We start from the raw sequence: 1,329 nt of genomic DNA, 5'->3' as shown, positions 1-1,329 counted from the left end.
ACTAGAACTGAACTAGAACTGAACTAGAACTGAACTAGAATTGAACTAGAACTGAACTAGAACTGAACTAGAACTGAACTAGAACTGAACTAGAACTGAACTAGAACATAACTAGAACTGAACTAGAAATGAACTAGAAATGAACTAGAACTAAAACAGAACAAAGTAAATTAAAATTGCGATATTTTTTTATAACTAAAAATACTAATTTTTATCAGACACACTTTTTCGTCAAATATTTCATAAGTGTGACACTTTCAATAGTTAAATTGTTATAAAGCAAAGTTATAGTTCAAGCCGTTATTTATTTTGTATTTAATTGTGTTATTTTTAATCATTAAATAACTTATTATTTAATTAGTTTAAGTATTATTATTTTTGAAATTTTATATCATAATAATTTATTTATAAGGACAATTCGTTGAAAAGTTGTATAAACAATCCCTCAGAAAAATAATAAAAATAAAAAATATTTACTTACAGCTACTTGACAAAAACTTTTCAAATAAAGTTATTATTGCCTTAAGAAGAATATACAGAGATGCAAAAACTTTATTACATAAACTTCTTTAAAAAAAAAAAAAAAAATTATACAAAAACATTAAATGTCACAAAAACCAAGTAATAATGAAAAGAAACTATGACGGGACTATAAAATGCCCTACAATAGTCATTATTTATGTATTTCCTGATTCTTTTGATCTGACAAGTTTTTAAGGAAACCCTTAGTCGTTACAAGCACATTGCAGACAAGTTTTGAATTGTGAACTTTAAACAAAAATTTCTTTATATATTTTAATGTAGAGCCTTTAACAAAAAATAAGACTTTTTAAAGATAAATAAAAAAAACATAATTACACTAAAAATCCTTTGACTTTGTATTCTTTAATTGTATTTTGCTGAAAGATACAAAAGAATAAAATAAATACTTAGAAAATCTAACAGCTAGAGAAGTAAAACTTTTATCTTTTTTTGTAAACATAAGAATACAATAAAAATTAAATTACTGACTACATGTTTAAAAAAAGGATGGGTTTTTAGTAGTTTATAGAATAAATAAAATTTCTTTTTTATATTAACAATTTGTTTAATAATGTTCGTTTGGTTTTAATCACAATGTATTTCTTTGTCATGTTTTACTTTGTACTTTTATATTTCGTTTGAAATCTATATGATAATTTCTTGTTTTTTTATTGTAAGTTGCAAAATACAAATACGTAGATATATAGATAGAAAGAAAGATAGATAGATAGATAGATAGATAGATAGATAGATAGATAGATAGATAGATAGATAGATAGTAAGATAGATAGATAGATAGATAGATAG

General features: G+C 22.7%; 1 protein-coding gene across 1 annotated transcript in view; it reads left to right on the top strand.

The window, feature by feature from the left end:
- LOC111687262 (diacylglycerol kinase 1) overlaps nucleotides 1-1,329 on the top strand; it is a 53,699-nt gene that overhangs the window by 10,379 nt on the left and 41,991 nt on the right. The window lies entirely within an intron of this gene.

Source organism: Lucilia cuprina, chromosome 6, assembly GCF_022045245.1.
Source record: "Lucilia cuprina isolate Lc7/37 chromosome 6, ASM2204524v1, whole genome shotgun sequence".
NCBI lineage: Eukaryota > Metazoa > Arthropoda > Insecta > Diptera > Calliphoridae > Lucilia > Lucilia cuprina.
The sequence above is the reverse complement of the archived record's forward strand: the minus strand, read 5'-3'. Positions and strand labels throughout refer to the sequence as shown.